At 42.1% G+C, this 16,280-nt stretch overlaps 1 pseudogene; it reads left to right on the forward strand.

Moving 5' to 3' along the window:
• The first annotated feature begins 3,433 nt into the window (after positions 1 to 3,433).
• LOC138803372 (cytochrome P450 4A6-like) lies at positions 3,434 to 12,677 on the forward strand (annotated as a pseudogene).
• Positions 12,678 to 16,280: the final 3,603 nt, after the last annotated feature.

Raw genomic sequence — 16,280 nt, forward strand, 5'->3', positions numbered from 1 at the left:
TGCATATAGGTACCACGGTTTTTGGATCCACTCATCTACTGTAGAGCATCTGGGGTGTTTCCACAATTTGGCTGTTGTGTGATATTTTAAAAAAAAAACCAAATAAACTGTTTCATAGAATTAGGGGGAGAGAAAGCAGTAGATTAATCATTAACCTGAACACACAGTGCTCACTAAAATTAATCAATTATGAGCCCAACTATACCCAAAAAGTCAGTATGGAATAAGAGATTGAGTTTGAGGACCCTAACAGATCTCACTTCATTCCCTCTAGTCACTTGACTTACCCATTTGGTAGCTCTAAGCCAAACTCCTGGCCCAAAGCTACCATGCAAACTGTTTCTCTTATGCTATTATTGTACATTTAAAATTTTGTCTTTGTACCTGTTGCCTGTCGAAATTCTTATTAATACAACTGCTAACAAAATGAATGTCAGACTGTGCTTTGAGATAACACCAATTTCATTGGTATCAGAGACCTGGAGCAGAAGTTGAAGTAGGCCCATTTGTGCTAGTGCTGTGGTTGGACAGGTGTTCTGCTAAGTATTGCTACAGTCTTAAAAAGAGACATTAAAGATCTAGTTTGGTGCAGAAACTTGTACACATATACGTGACATGTAAAGGATGAGTTGCATGTTAACATAAAAGATTTCTTAAATAAATTCCTTAAAACACTACTTTCACCAGGTATTAGTGGTTCTGGCCTATAATGCTAGCTACTCAGGAGGCTGAGTTCTGAGAATTGTGGTTTGAAGCCAGCCCAGGCAGGAAATCCCAATAGACTCTTATTCTCCAATTAACGACCAAAAAAGCCAGAAGTGGAGCTGTGGCTGAAGTGGTAGAGCTGAGTGGCAATGTGCAGACACTGAGTTCAAGCCTTAGGACCAGCACAACAACAACAACAAAACAGTAATTATTTCAAATAGGCAAGTATGAGAAAATCCTTTTATTATCTCTTAGTTCTAATTTTGCATAAGTTTAACAAGAATGATTTATATTAAATCAGTAGCTTTTACAAAAACTCTCAGTGTTCTGAGTCCCAGTGAAAATAAAGACCTGAGAGTAAGTTTTTAAAAAAATGGAAGAGGGCTGGGAATGTGGCTTAGTGGTAGAGTGCTAGCCTTGAGCAAAAGAAGCTCAGGGACAGTGCCCAGGCGCTGTTCAAGCCCCAGGACTGGCAGAAAGAAAGAAAGAAAGAAAGAAAGAAAGAAAGAAAGAAAGAAAGAAAGAAAGAAAGAAAGAAAGAAAGAAAGAAAGAAAGAAAGAGAGAGAGAAAGAAAGAGAGAGAGAGAGAAAGAGAGAGAGAGAGAAAGAGAGAAAGAAAGAAAGAAAGAAAGAAAGAAAGAAAGAAAGAAAGAAAGAAAGAAAGAAAGAAAGAAAGGAAGAAGAGAGAAAGAAAGAAAGGAAGGAAGGAAGGAAGGAAGGAAGGAAGGAAGGAGAGAGAGAGAAAGAAAGAAAGAAAGGAAGGAAGGAAGGAAGAAGAGAGAGAAAGAAAGAAAGAAAGAAAGGAAGGAAGGAAGGAAGGAAGAAAGAAAGAAAGAAAGAAGAGAGAGAGAGGAAGAAAGAAAGAAGAGAGAGAAAGAAGCAAGCAAGCAAAGCATGGAATCATGAATAAGACATTAGCTCATTTTTGCCTGGTTTTGAATATAACTCAGGATTGGAGAAGGAAACAAAGGAACTCTGAACACATGATGTGTAACGAACAGACCACAGGCCCTGAAGTAAACAAGGAGTAGGGTATTAGAGGAAGTGGAGCAGAAGAAACTCCAACCCCCACAAGAACTGACTTTCTAGAATTTTTTCTGGAGTATCTTCCGTGTTTTACTTTCCAAAGTGGGAGCATTGAACTTTTTCTTGGGAGCAATAATCATGGAAAAAGCAAGGACTATAAATGTATAGAGGAACGTATTTTCATCATTGGCTCCATATGTACAATCTTCATCCACCTCCTCCTACTTAACCCTCCACTTACTTAACTCTTCATTACCTTTTCATACACCCTTTAAAAATTTTTGTTGTAAATATTCTACTACCAAGATGGACATTTCATTCCTCTAGCATTGTCATACTTGATTGCACTGATTTAATTTTCTGCTAAAACCTACAAGATTTTGAGGTAAGAATATTTGTCTAACAAAGAACTGAATAAAGGCACATAAACAAAAGTAACGTGGCAAAGCAAGGATGTTAAGAGAGAGGCAGAGACAGAGAGAAAGAGAAAGACTATACTTGTAAGAGAAATGAGAGTCCAAACTAGGTGGCTTGAGAGCAAGAACACGATGAAACTGTTCAGTCTTCTAAGATTTAGGGGATATGAAAAGAGCTCATAATAATGATAACTCATAGTGGAAAATGAGGACACATGGCTGGTGTCCTTTTTGGAAGAGAATCTGCTTATGTACAAGGTTGCCAACCCATACGTATGAGAAACAACCTATATATATCTAAAGCCTGAAGTAGGAGTTGTTGTGCAAAGGCCAGGTTCAGGACTCAAAGTGTTAAACTGTGCAGGTGCCTAAGGTTGGTTTGAACTGACCTGTAGTTTTTCCATCCCCTAGGGTAAAGTCCTAACTAAAACTGACCACTAATTACCCCCAAGGAGGAGTAGCCATGGGAGATACTAGGAGAGAGACAGGACGGGGGGTTAGTTTCTCCATACTTTTCTATACCTAACCTGCTTCAGATACAAGTTTGTTGGTCCTAAAGACATGAGGCAGGAGTTGATATAGGATCCTGGGTAGAGGTGCTATTCCTGGGCAGGTGTTCTATTGGAAGTTCTTTACAGTATATGAATTGATGCATCCCTGAGGAAACACATGAAAGTTTTAAAGTGTTATGAAATTTGCATATATGCCAGGCATCCAATGCATGTAATATGCTAAAATTTCAAGCAGGCTATAACGAGAGTAGAGATGATAAGACCCACAGAACAACTAACAGGCTGCTGCGTCAAGAGCTAACAACCTAACATGAAAGGCTTCTAATCTTACCTTGAGCTCTCAATTGTTCTTATCCCTTGACCTTTCTTTTCCCATTTACTTCACAACAGTTAATTTCTTGTCACTGAGCTCATGGTAATGGTATCACCCACACATTGTTGAACTCTTGGAAAACTAGACTATTAATCCTGTGGGGCTGAGATTCATGTGTGTTGGTTGTTCTGATTCACTACTTAATATCCTGTGTGGCACATAGTAAAGTGTTTGTGAAATACTTGTGGGGAACACAAAGAAAAGAGAGTGTCAGCTGGTGAAGGGTTTTATTTAGTATTTAGCTTTTCCAAGTGAAAATTCAACTCTAGAATCTAAGGCCAGCCTCTGTACACACCCTTCTCCCTCCTACAGTTAGGTGGGGCAATCATTCCAGCTTTTAGGGGAATTGAGAAGGATCTGTTACAGTGAGGAGCAGTCAGTGATCCAGAAGCTTGTGCACCATGAGTGACTCTGCACTGAGCCACACCAGGCTCCTGGGCAGCCTCTTTGGGCTCCTCCAAGTGGCCTCGCTGCTCAGCCTGCTTCTGCTGTTCAAGGCACTTCAATTCTATCTGCAAAGGCAGTGGCTGCTCAAAGCCTTCCAGCAGTTCCCAAGTCCACCCTCCCACTGGTTCTTTGGGCACAAGAATGAGGTAAGAACCGGTGAGGAGGAAGGGTTAGAGCTATAGCTCTACCAGCTCTACTACCTGATGAAGAAGTCTATAGGTCAAAACTTCTTTTGAACTTTTAATGTTTTTGGCATTTATTTTTTTGTTTGTTTGGGGGAATTCTAGGTATCAAACCCAGGACTTCATGCATGCCAGTGAAGTGTTGTCTTACTGAGCTAATCCTCATTCCTGGAGGATAAAGCCACCTTGGTGGCTATAGGACAAGCATGAATGAGGACTCTGAGGAAAATCAGTCTTACCTCTTAGGCTGAGCACCTCCCTAAACTGGCTATGCAGAAATAACCAAAGCCCAATAACCAAAGTTTGGTCATGAAAATAGTTTGATAACTTCCAGATTACTTGTTGATTTCAAGACATTGTGGCTTTTATTTGGTGTCACTAGCACTAGTTAAGTGGAGATCTTTTCTTTTCTATTCTTTCCTTTTTTAATTCTTCTGGCACTGGAACTTAAACTTGCTTAACTATTTTCACTCAACCGCATGAGCCACAACTATACTTCCAGCTTTTTGATGGCTAGATAAGAATTGCATGGACTTTTATGCTCAGGTTGGCTTCAAAACTTGATCCTCTGATCTCAATGTCCTGAGGAGCTAGGATTACAGGCATGAGCTACCAGCACCCAGCTGAAGGTTTTATTCTGAGATAGCAGTTGGCATAAAGAACCACTAAAGCCGGGCGCTGGTGGCTCACGCCTGTAATCCTAGCTACTCAGGAGAGATCTGAGGATCAAGGTTCAAAGCCAGCTCACGCAGGAAAGTCTGTGAGACTCTTATCTCCAATAAACCACTAGAAAACTGGAAGTGGCTCTGTGGCTCAAGCGGTAGAGTACTCACCTTGAGCTGGAGAGCATAGGGACAGCACCCAAGCCCAAAGTTCAAGCCCCACAACTGACCAAAAAAAAAAAAAAAAGAACCACTAAAGTATTCATGATGTTTTCATTCCACTGATGACCATTAGTCTCTAGAATCAGTATGTATATAATTTCTATTTTCATAAACACTATTATTCATGGTGCTAAATTACTTCTTAACTTTGTTGGCTAATATCAATTGCAGCCCAATAGCTCTTACAATACTGAGATTTTTCAGCTATTCAAAACCTCTACCATTGGGTAAATTAGGAACAAGAATGCCACATGTAAGTAGGTTGAACCATTGGTAGTACGCAGGCAGCAGATTGTCTTGGCCACAAAGCAATCAGAAAGAAGGAATTCTACAGTGCTGAACAGGGTCCCTAGATTCCTTCAGGCACGGCATGAGAGGATCCTAGGGGACAAAAGAAAATGTAGCTAGCTGAGAGATTACAGGCTCCATTCCTTGGTCAGTCTCTGCACTGAATCTAAGGATAAGGGAAGCTTCGTGATGAAAGAGACGGGGAAACAGAGTAACCTTTTCAAGGAATTATATCAGAACTATTCTCAGTTCAGATGATTGACTGTCCCATGCCCAACGCAAGCTTATTCCTACTGGAACATCAGCTTGATGACAGTGAAAGTTCTGCTTGTTCACTGATTAATCCCTAGCTCCCCAGAGGGAATTCACACAAAGTGAGTGTTCAGTAAATAGTCATGAATGAATCTGTCTGAGCTTCTACTTTGTATTGACCTTTTCCACTCTCAATGACCTTCTCATACTTCGGCCTAGTTCACTCTTAGTTCAGATTTCTATTATCCTAACAGGTGAATCCTAAAAGCCCCCTTCAAATCCCAGCCAAACATGATTAGGAGGCCATAGGGTTACAGTCTGATCCTGATCCTCAGAACAAGAATCATCACATCACACCAATAGGTCCTCCAGAATCATGGTTATATGTCAATGCAGGAAGGGCAAGAATGGCCTGGCCACCCTGTAACCCTGAACTGAAGGAGAACAGAATGGTTTTTGTTGCTTCATGGATGTATTACCTGCTTCTAGAAAAAGGTCTGATGCACAGTAACTATTTGCTAGGTGGAGGAATGTGTTGATGTGCATGAGAAAGGATTCAGTGATCCACAGTTCATAGTCCCTAGTTGTGACCCTGTACACCCTGGCTATGCCAGTTTTTTTTTTTTTATCTTTTCACTTCTTGCTCTTGCTCAAGATCGTGTCTGTTCCTTCAGGAAGAGTTTTGCTGAAGAGTTACTCATTCAGTCTCCCCATAAGTATTTATTAATTTCATCCTGGTATTACTTATTACTTTGGGGGAAAAAGGTAGGATATCTGCAAGGTCTGTTGTATGCTGCACTCTAAGAAATGACCCAGAAATGACAGGTTTCAAGATTAGTTTGCCAGCATGAGGTAAAGGATTAGAATATCAGAGTGAAATGTTGAGATCACATACCAGGAAGCTCTGAGAACCCAGGGGAGGACTCAGCAAGGATGAGTTTCATCTAATCCCATGGGCATGTCCTTGGACATTCCTCGTTCTTCAGTAAAACAGGCTAAACTTATAACCACTCCTTGAGCACAAAATTTCCTGAAGAGTTACATAACTGTACCAGTTTGTGCTGGCTGCCACACCAAAATATCACAGACTAAGTCTCAAAAGCAACGAAAATGCAGTCTCACAGCATGGAGATCGGAATTCCTAGGTCATGGTGTTGACAGGGTTGGTTACTTCCATGAATTATGAAAGCAGTATCTGTTGTCTATGTGCCTCCTTAGATTGAAATTGAACATCTTCCTATATAAGCTCCATGCACGTATCACTGTGTCCAAAATGTTTCTTTTCATAAGGGCAGTATCATATTAAATCTAGGGCTACCTGAATGCCTTATTTACCTATAAAAACCTATATCCAAATAATATCACATCCTGAACACATAAATTTGGAAAGTATACAATTTATCCATAGCTTTAATGTAATTAGGTCTGTTAAAAAATTTTTTATGCAGGCTGGGAAGGTGGCTCAGTGGTAGAGCGCTTGCCTTGCATGCATGAGGCCCTGGGTTTGATTCCCCAGCCCCACATAAGCAAAAAGGGAAAAAAAGCCAGAAGTGGCACTGTGGCTTAAGTGGTAGAACGCTAGCCTTGAGCTAAAGAGCTGAGGGACAGTGCCCAGGCCCAGAGTTCAGGCCCCACGACCAGACCCCCCCCCCAAATTTTTTTTTTATGCACCACTGAGTCCAGCTCTGAACACTGATCAAGCAATGCTTGGTCCAGTGCTGCAGGAAAGATTCTAAGAACATTTCTAAGCAAGGATATGTAAATGGTCCAACAGTGGAAAGAACCTTAGTTTATAGTTCTGTGGATATAGCAAAACTCTGGATTATAATCCAGGTCTTCATTAACCATGTGAGTCTCTGATTTCTGTGGCTAGATCCAACACTGGATCTCCCTTGTTGTTTAGCCATTCTTATACTTCAAGAATGAGACTTTTAAAAAAGGTATCATTGGTTTTATGTTCCTTTGGTGACAGTTCCTAAAGGACCAGGAGTTGCAGCAACTGATGAAAAGGGTAGAGAAATTCCCTAGTGCCTGTCCTCGCTGGCTATGGGGAAGTGATGCCTTTCTTTTGATCTATGATCCTGACTACATGAAGGTGATTTGGGGGAGATCAGGTGAGAGTGAACCCTATCCCAGCAGCAGTAGCTCTTCTCTCTTGACTGCATGCTCTACAATCTCAAAATTTCAGAAGAAAGGTACAATTAAAATATCCATATGTGGAAATATGTAAACCTTCTCATTCCTATCTCTTTCCCAGACCACAAACTAATCCAGAGCCAATAATATTTACTGAGAACTAAATATCTTAAGTTCTATGTGGGCCTGAATTGATTTTCATCTTGACCTCCCTTCCTTCCCCCTTCCTTCCTTCCTTCCTTCCTTCCTTCCTTCCTTCCTTCCTTCCTTCCTTCCTTCCTTCCTTCCTTCTTTCCTTCCTCTTTCCCCTCCCTCATTCCTTCCATCCTTCCCTCCTTTTCTCCCTCTCTCCTTTTTCTTTCTCCTTTACTACCTCCCTCCCTTCCTTTCATCTTTCCTTCCTTCCTTTTCCCCTTCCTTCCTATTGAGGTTCTTTGTTTTGTAAAGTGTCCACATTTGTAAGAAAAGCACCCATCTACATTGATTTGGGATTGAAACCTCAAATTGTTAGTTGTCCTTGTAATGGGTTGGCTGGGCCACTACCAACTGTAGAAATACAGCTGCTTACAAGCTGCCTTATATTGCATATGCCAGTTTCCTTTTAAGTTTTTCTTTTTTTTTCAGACCCAAAATCTCTTTGCAGCTACAGAGTCCTAGCTCCCTGGCTTGGTACGTACATCTAAGTGTGGTCACTCCCCTTGGCAAGATATATTTTTCAGCCTCGTAGAGAGCAAGAATTGATGGGCTACTGCTGTCAAGACACATCCCTAAATGTGGTCTTGTTTCTCTTCATCTAACCAGACCTGCACCTTGTCACCATATTTGCATGATTAGGCTCTAACCTCCATATGTCCTGAGTTAGCTACATACAGTCTTAACCTGACATTGCTTGACAAGTTTGACCACTTTCAAGTTTGACAGCTCTCAATTGTATGAGCCCAACAGGGAAATTCACATTCTTGAAAATGCAAACTCTTTAATGAGTCCAAGAAATTCTCTTAGCTATTATCTTTTCCCAGAATCCCTATCCCCTTTATCTCCCCAGTTTTCTTTCTGATTCCACCACTGACACATTCATGTACCAACCATTTCTGGCCCAGGCAATGGTTTGCGTCTGCTGAATGGGCAGACATGGTTTGAGCACCGGCGGATGTTGACCCCAGCTTTCCACTATGACATCCTGAAGCCCTATGTGGGAATCATGGTGAATTCTGTCCAGGTGCTGCTGGTGAGTCTGTCTAGTTCTCTCATGTTCAAATACCCAATCACAGCCCACAGACAGATTTGATTCCTTAACACAGAAGCCATTATGGAATAAGACTTTTAGGCCACTAAGGTGATGCCACAATCCTCAAAGGTAACAGACAGAAAGGACAGAAAGCGATTAGAATGGATCTTTTTTTTTTTTTTTTGGTCGGTCATGGGGCTTGAACTCTGGGCTTGGGCGCTGTCCCTGCGCTCTTTAGCTCAAGGCAAGCACTCTATCGCTTAAGCCACAGCACCACTTCTGGTTTTCTAGTGGTTTATTGGAGATAAAAGTCTCACGGACTTTCCTGCCTGGGCTGGCTTTGAACTGTGATCCTCATATCTCAGCCCCCTGCGTAGCTAGGATTACAGGCGTGAGCCACCAGTGCCCAGCTTAGAATGGATCTTAATAACACTGTTTCCACATTGTCCAAGGCAGAGAGCATCATAGTTGACATATGCCCAAGTCTGTATCAGTGTGTTCAAGGGGTGTAGTCAATCCTGCCAGACATCAGGACTGCATGTCCCTTGCTGGCCAAGTCCATGGTAGCATCAGTATCAGGAGAGAATTCCAAAGATGTCACTCAATAAGCCCCAGGTTCTAGGCCTTCTGCATTGATGTGAGTACTCACATAGTGAGATATAATTCTATTCTACATTCTCAATGTGCAATGCCATCACCATCCAACAGGATTACTTTTGCTTATTTCTTTTTAGCAGCACAAGCTTACTCAAAGTTTGCCATATGGGACCATATGGCTCCCTTAGAAGTTACAGTCTGGCTCTGCCAGCTTTATATTACTTTGAAAACAATTTTAAATGTTTTCCCCCTTCAAATGGATGCTTCTTGCCCTTGTATCCTAGCTGAGCCCTCAGCAAAACATATGGACTGCTTTTTGTTCTAAAATGATATTTTCTGACTTAACAAAGACAATTTTCCTAATTTCCCCAAATTCAAACTAATGACTACTATGAAAAACATGCTTAATTTTATGAAACAAGTTTGTGAGGAAATCTGCATCCCTTTACTAATACTTGTTTTAGGGCCAAAATTCATTGGGATATATCTACTTTATAAAGTAAAGACATCCTATTAGAATATGTAGAGAAACAGAAGCAAGCTGAGCTTTTTATAGCATTGGCCATGTGGAGGAAATGAATGGGTCAATGTCCCTCTCCCACCACAGGACAAATGGGAGAAGCTCAGCAGCCAAGAGTCCCCTCTGGAGATCTTCCAACACATCTCATTGATGACCCTGGACACCCTCATGAAGTGCGCCTTTAGCTACCAGGGTAGCGTCCAGTTGGATGGGTCAGTGACACCCTTAAAACTACTGGGTCCTATAATTACTAACTGGTGGGGACTCACCTGAAATGAATCAGTTTGGATACCCCCAAAAAGATGAGATTTTTGATCCCAGACTTAAGCTAAGCTGTAATTCCAGACAAGACCAAATTCTGCTCAGCTACAGACCACTGATATAGGCATAAATCTGACTGCTTATGCCATCTTCTAAAGAACCAGATAAAACTGATAGGTGTCTCAGTGATTTGTGTACCTTACCATAAAGAGAGTTTCCACCCAGAATTCATTCTATGTCAAGGCCTTCCCTCATCTGTCTACCTGTTTGCCTTCTATCCTCCAGGAATTCCCAGTCCTACATTCAGGCCATTGAAGATCTGAAAAACCTGTCATTTTCCCGTCTGAGAAGTATCTTTCATCACAATGACATCATATACAGTCTGAGCTCTGATGGCTGCTGGGCCAATCGTGCTGGCCAGATTGCCCATGAGCATACAGGTCCTATCTGTGCATTCTGTCTCCTTTCTGTACCAGGCACAGGCAAAATGAGCTAGCCATGATCTCATTTCCAGAGGCAACTACTCTGATGCCCTTAAGGATCTGGGACATACTCATTCATGCTGGGTACTTCATTAGTGCAAATGTTGGGAGCTAAGATGTTGCAGATGTTGCTATGAAATTGGTGATGTTGCATGAGACCCATTCCAGTAAGCTCAAACTTGGCCTCTGTTGCCTGTGCTTTGGAGGGAATTCCTGACCTGAATCAAAAGGTGCCATACTCCAAACCTTATTCCCTCGTACCTTGATTGCTTATAGGGCACCCAGAATGGGGCAAGAAGTACACAGGGTTTCTGGGGTTTGCTATAGTGTTTGGAAAAATTTATTAATCACTGTCCTGGAACAGATCGAGTGATCAAGATGAGGAAGGCTCAGTTACAGGATGAGGGGGAGCTGGAGAAGATCAAGAAGAAGAGGCACTTGGATTTCTTGGATATCCTCCTGTTTGCCAAAGTAGGTTTGTGTGGCAGAAGTCTAAGGCTTTGCCCAGAAGTGCAGAGTGAGGTAAAACCTGCGGTTTTTTTTTTTTTTTTTTTTACTATAATCTCTTACAGCTGGAGAACGGGAGCAGCTTGTCTGATGAAGACCTGTGTGCTGAGGTGGACACTTTTATGTTTGAGGGACATGATACCACAGCCAGTGGCTTCTCCTGGATCTTGTATGCTCTGGCTACAAACCCACAGCATCAGCAGAGGTGCAGGGAAGAGGTAGAGAGCCTCCTGGGAGATGGAGCCTCCATCACTTGGTAAGTGACTACATAAGAGGTAGGAACATACTACCTGTCTGGTAGGGGGAACCACTGTGATTCCCAGGCTGTGTCTGTCCTTCAGGGTGAGCTTTGGTTCAGGGACCACTTGGACCAGATGCCCTATACTACTATGTGCACTAAGGAAGCCCTGAGACTCTATCCACCAGTACCAGCTGTGGGCAGAACGCTGAGCAAACCTGTCACCTTCCCTGATGGACGTTCCCTACCCAAAGGTACTAACTTCCTTGACTCACTCTCCTATGCCCTTCCTATGGATAATAACGGAGGATTTTTAGGCACTCAGCAAAGACAAGAGAGGATGGAAAGCCCATGTGTACTTCAGTTCTGAATCTCCTTCAGTCCTACTTTCCTTGTCAGTAGTTAGTATCACATGTATGAAATAGGGGAACTTGGTTAGAGAAACTTCAATACCTATTAGTTCCCCTTTAAAATCTAAGGAAATTTTCATTTCAGAACATTGGCATAAATCATTTGTAAGATGGCCTTCAATTCTGTTATTTATTGGAACAAAATCATAAGGTTCTTTAATTCTCCACTGTTAACAATCAACTTTGGAGTCTTTGATCTTGTGATTGTAGCTCCCTTGATTGAATTATATGGTATTTCAGATTCTAATGCTCTAAGCTTTTATTTCTGACCAAAACATCACAACACACACAGACCACTTCTCCCTTCACTGTATACATTTTTAATAATAATAAAAAAGAAGAAGCACATTCTTTATATTGGACAGGGGATATATATATATATATATATATATATATATATATCCATTGTGATACATGCAAAATAAATTATCAGTTGACATAATGATGACCTAATTGTCAGGATCTGAGGTTGGGATACTAGGGAGATCTGGTTCTTTTCTTTTCTCAAGTGGAGGTAAATGAAGGTGTTATAAATTAGATGTAGTGTTGACTATAATAAGTCTTGGCTTGATGGCACAGAGAAGCTAATGGCCATATCTGAGAGTCCTATTACAATAGAAAGACACTACTGCCTCATCTGCTACTGGGTTTTGTCTCTGCCTCGTAACACTCTAGTTTTGTGACAATAGGTTTCATTCAGTACCTCTGAGCCTTTGATGCCTTATCTAAAAGAAGAAGATATGAATACCTTTCTGGGAAGGTGATTGTGAGTGCTAAGTGAATTAATATAGGTTCTCAACTGCTCAAAATGATGATCAGTGAAGCCAATAGTTTTATGCATGCATAGCTCCATCTTGTTGAAAGACAAAAAACACACAGCTCTTGGGCATAACAAGTCTTCTCTTTGTCTCCTTACCTGCCCCACAGGTGTCATGCTCTTTCTCAGCTTTTATGCCCTTCACCATAACCCAAAGGTGTGGCCAAACCCAGAGGTATGAGGACCCTGCAAAGTAGGAGGGGAAGATCTCTGAGGACCACCACCTCCTCTGACTCCCACCTGTAGTGTTACGCCCCTCATGCATTGCAAAGAAACTTGATCTCATTCCTTCCTGGCCCTTGTGCTTCCTTACAGGTGTTTGATCCTTTGCAGTTTGCACCTGGTTCTTCAAGACACAGCCACTCCTTCCTGCCCTTCTCCGAAGGATCAAGGTGAGGCCTCTTTTGTTGTTAATGGAGTAGGGGAAAAGAGTAGTCTCTGGGCACATTCCCAACATTAGGCATTCTCTACATTGTTTTGTGGTAAAGTCAGGCATGTGGCTGCTTGTTGTTGTTTGTGGGGAAGAAGCCTCTTGGGGGTATGTCTGTCCCTGAAAAGAAGTGGTATTTCTGAACATATCCAAGAAAGGCTGGCCTACTGCCCTCCCCAATGGCCTCCCAAATGCTAGTGTTGATAGCGTTCTTATGTTTCCTTTCACTTTAGGAGTGGGATGGTAGAAATTAGATTCTTTTTTTCATGGAAATTGAATCTCAGGCATGTGTTTTTAGGTGCCACAATGCTTCAATGGTGTACTCTTGTCTTTCTACACATTCTCAACCCAGCTCACCACTTTTCTGCTTATTCTCTAGTCCCACAACCATTGCAGAAAGTGGTTGGTTGTTTGGGTTTCTTTACTTGATGTCTGGCATATAAATTTTCCAGTCAGATATCTGAGAGGTTGTAGGTAGCCCCTCTGTTGTAAGGTAAAATCTCAGTCACAAGAAAACAAAGCCACATTTTGAGGAGTCGTATTGGGAGTCTATTAGAAATCTGGAGTCTGTAGGTGGATTCTTGTCACAAAGACTTGCAGCCCCATACAGAGCCTACACCAAGGTTTTAAAGACAAAACCACATGTTTGGGTGGTGACAAAGCCCCAACATAAACAAAGGCATCAGGAGCAGGCCTTCCAAGGGTGTTTACATATCCTCTTTGGGTCTAAACAACGTGATACATTTGCACATCCTCTAAACAGAGCCTCCCTTGCTCTAGCAACTGAGCTAGTCATCTACAACTCAATGGATGGCTTCTCTCACTGAAACTGAGTAGAAAGCCCCCATCACACAGCTAGGTGCCAGGATGTTGTGGCGTCATCTAGATCTGGTCTCTCCCTACTTCATCTCAAAGAAAGGTTTACAGCAGTCTACAGCACTTCATTTGTAGTATCTCCTAATTCAGTTTTAGACTCTATGTTAAGCTTCCTATTCCCCTTATACTTTTTCCTTTGTCCAAATTGTTTAGATGAAACAATATCTGTATATTTTGAAATTACACTACTAATTTGTTTCAATTTGCTAATGATCACTAATCAACTTCAAAAAGTATGAAAACCAGGACAGTTTACTGCCTCTAAGGAAGACCTCACTATTTTTACTTGAAAGATTACAATGAAAGGTCCCTAACACATCCAGTTGAAACCCAGTAAAGCAGCTATAAACAAACAATTGTAGCCGGGCACTGGTGGCTCAAGCTTGTAATCCTAACTACTCTGGAGGCTGAGATCTGAGTGAGGATTGCGGTTCAAAGCCAGCCCAGGCAGAAAAGTCCGTGAGACTCTTATCTGTAATAAATACTACTAGAAAAGTGGAAGTGGTGCTGTGGCTCAAGTGGTAGAGCGCTCGCCTTGAGCTGAAGAATGTGGAGATAGTGCCCAAGCCCAGAGTTCAAGCCCCACAACCGACCAAACAAAAAACAAAAAAAACCCCAAACAATTGTAAACATTCTGCTGTAATAATCAACAAAGGCTCAAGGAGTCCCCTGTGGAGTGTGAATTGCCATAAACCTGGTAGTATTAGTAGGAAACAGGACTGTTAGAATCATGATGATGTGAATTCTCCCAGGGCAGCATCATCTTTCTACAAATAGGCTTTAAAGCAAACTATTCATCCATCAATTAGACTTCCAGTATTTGGATTATCCTAGAGTTACGTATTTCCTTCTAGATATTGGCTGTAAATAATGTTGCTTGTACTAGGTACAGTAAAGTTAGGCAAATGCTTAGACATACCTAAGATTTACTTTCTGTAAGGTAAATTAAATAGGTAGGTTTAATTAGGTAGCTGATGAAGAGAACACCATGGGGTATTCAGGCAAGAAGAAAAGTTTTATTACCAAACTGCTGCCCCACCATGCATGGTGGAGATGCATATACTGAAAGGGTGGGCTGATGTCCCACCTTGGTTTAAATAGGGAAGGGGCAGGGAGAAGGTGCCGTCAGATGAGGGAAGGTGTGGCCACACTGAATGGGGTTGTGACTTCAAAGCCTGGGACCCTCCCTCAGTCCCATGGGAGGCATGAGGGGGCTGCTTAGGATGTGATCTTGGAGGAGGGGGAGGTAATTGCTTCCAGGTCTGCCAGTTACCTAGGTGAATCAGGTACTGGGCAGAGACTTATGCTGGAGGTGTGGAAGCCAGGGCCTGCAGAGCCCGGGGCAGACCTTACACTTTCTATGCATTCCCATATGGTGAGGTTTTAAGCGGGGAGGGAGGGAGGCGGGGAGGGAGATGGGAGGAGGAGAGGGGGTGTTGCTCTTTTTGGGGGGGGGGTACAATGTTGGGTCTTGTACTCAGGGCCTGGGTATTGTACCTTAGCTTTATCACTCAAGGCTGTCAGTCTACCACTTGAGCCATACCTCCACTTTTAGACATTTGGCAGTTAATTGGAGATAGGAGAGGTTTTGTGCAGAATCAGATACCTACACTTGAGACAGACATCATCCTTTCTCCTTCCTTCACCCTTTCAGTCACTCATTGAGCTGTTGTGGAATATTCCATGTTCCTGATACTGTCTCAGGCTTTGGACTGTGGAGGGTCCTTCAATAAAGAATTTCCCTTGAATATCTGGAAAGAAAAGGACTGTTGGCCAAGAAGTGAGAGAGCCAGCTGGTCATTAGCCCTTGGCCCTTAGGATTTGCAGGGAGTGGTGATAACAGCAGCCTCAACATGATCTGAAGTGAGAAGTGGGACTACGAAAGTAAGGTGCAGTCGGTATGGATGCATCTGCACAATATCCTATCTAATAGAGGGCCTTGAGGGTCACAGGGGATGGTGGGGGCCAGAGAGACCAGTGAAATCCAGAAGGACTGAAGATGGCAAGCAAAGACATTTCTGGATTAAAATTCAAAAGCTACCTATATATGCTGATGGACTGTGGGTTATGTGTGGAGTTTGACCAGTCAATGGGAGGTAGAGGAGGCTTCAGCTTGGAGATCTCCAACTCAATGTGTTTTCTAGGAGTTACTCATCGATATTTGGCTTCCTTCTCATAATCAAAGATCTTTTTAGGCTATAGATGGCAATACCTCCAATACCTTCTTGTATGGCCCAAACCAGTAGTTTTCACATTAGAGAACCAGAAACCCTTAATGGAGGAGTTAAACAATAACTCTTAAAATGATAATCATTATTAGCTTCTATCCCTTAAAGTGTTGTAACTTATTCAAACAGAGATCTCATCTTTGAGATCAAAAGTAGGGAGTGATCTAGCTCTGGAAGAATGCACATTTTTCTCAAAGGTCAAAAATAATAAACCACAAAGGATGATCTATACAGCAGTGATACTCACTAGACACTATGTTGAAAATGAACTTGTGGGATAGGGGGTCAGGGTGGAAAAACTGGGAGAAAATGAGGGAAGAGGTGACACTGTTCAATACAAAATGTACTCATTACCTTACTTATGTAACTGTAATCCCTCTGTACATCACCTTTACAATAGTAATAAAAAAATGTATGAACCAAGACCTTGGATAAAGGTGTGTGTGTGAGAGAGACAGAGACAGA

Source organism: Dipodomys merriami, unplaced genomic scaffold (genome assembly GCF_024711535.1).
Source record: "Dipodomys merriami isolate MVZ:Mamm:240054 unplaced genomic scaffold, mDipMer1.0.p SCAF_34, whole genome shotgun sequence".
In the NCBI taxonomy this organism is placed as follows: domain Eukaryota; kingdom Metazoa; phylum Chordata; class Mammalia; order Rodentia; family Heteromyidae; genus Dipodomys; species Dipodomys merriami.